General features: G+C 45.3%; 1 non-coding gene across 1 annotated transcript; it reads right to left on the reverse strand.

The window, feature by feature from the left end:
* Positions 1-953: 953 nt before the first annotated feature.
* TRNAS-GGA (transfer RNA serine (anticodon GGA)) lies at positions 954-1,025 on the reverse strand. The gene has a single exon. It is a non-coding gene; the product is annotated as a tRNA-Ser (tRNA).
* Between the last annotated feature and the right edge of the window lie 356 nt (positions 1,026-1,381).

Genomic DNA, 1,381 nt, shown 5'->3' on the forward strand with positions numbered 1-1,381 from the left:
ATCTGAGGAGTATTTGCACATTGGAATCACAGGGCTCCGCTGCAGAGGGGCTGAATCAGCAAGGAACTCTGACTTTCACAAGCCATCCAGGTCATTCTTAAGCATGTGACCTGATACTGTTCTGGGGCCTGGACACCTGCATCCCACGCATTTCAGAACCGTTACATTCCTGTGAACCTCAGAAAAGAATAATCAGAAAGGGTCTTCAGTTAATTCAGCACATCTTTTAAGGTGTACAGTGCGCTGAGCACTGAGGATGCGGAGGCTCAGTCCTTAATGGAGTTCGGTCATTGAAACAGACGCTACTGCATTGCCTTATAAGACAGTCATGTTATGATGGGGGTCAAGTTCATCGCCGTGGAAACAGGGAGGAGGGACTCACGACCACACCCCTTTACTTCCAGATCCAATTCTGTTATGGCTTCCCTGACCTCAGAGGATCCTGGGGCAAGATTTTTTTTTTCCTTTTTTTTTTTTTTAAATATAAATTTATTTATTTTAACCGGAGGTTAATTACTTTGCAATATTGCACTGGTTTTGCCATACATCAACATGAATCCGCCACAGGTATACACATGTTCCCCATCCTGAACCCCCCTCCCTCCTCCCTCCCCATACCATCCCTCTGGGTCATCCCAGTGCACCAGCCCCAAGTATCCAGTATCATGCATCAAACCTGGACTGGCGATTCATTCCTTGTATGATATTATACATGTTTCAATGCCATTCTCCCAAATCATCCCACCCCCTCCCTTTCCCACAGAGTCCAAAAGACTGTTCTATACATCTTTGTCTCTTTTGCTGTCTCGCATACAAGGTCATTGTTATCATCTTTCTAGTAAAGTAGTGAAGTCGCTCAGTCGTGTGGACTGTAGCCTACCAGGCTCCTCCCTCCATGGGATTCTCCAGGCAAGAGTACTGGAGTGGGTTGCCATTGCCTTCTCCAGGGGATCTTCCCGACCCAGGGATCGAACCTGGGTCTCCTGCATTCCAGGCAGACGCTTTAACCTCTGAGCCACCAGGGAAGCCCTTTCATCTTTCTAAATTCCATATAAATGTGTTAGTATACTGTATTGGTGTTTTTCTTTCTGGCTTACTTCACTCTGTATAATTGGCTCCAGTTTCATCCACCTCATTAGAACTGATTCAAATGCATTCTTTTTAATGGATGAGTAATACTCCATTGTGTATATGTACCACAGCTTTCTTATCTATTCGTCTGCTGATGGGCATCTAGGTTGCTTCCATGTCCTGGCTATTATAAACAGTGTTGCGATGAACATTGGGGTACACGTGTCTCTTTCAATTCTGGTTTCCTCGGTGTGTATGCCCAGTAATGGGATTGCTGGGTCATAAGGCAGTTCTGTTTCCAGTTTTTTAA

Source organism: Capricornis sumatraensis, chromosome 16 (assembly GCF_032405125.1).
Source record: "Capricornis sumatraensis isolate serow.1 chromosome 16, serow.2, whole genome shotgun sequence".
In the NCBI taxonomy this organism is placed as follows: domain Eukaryota; kingdom Metazoa; phylum Chordata; class Mammalia; order Artiodactyla; family Bovidae; genus Capricornis; species Capricornis sumatraensis.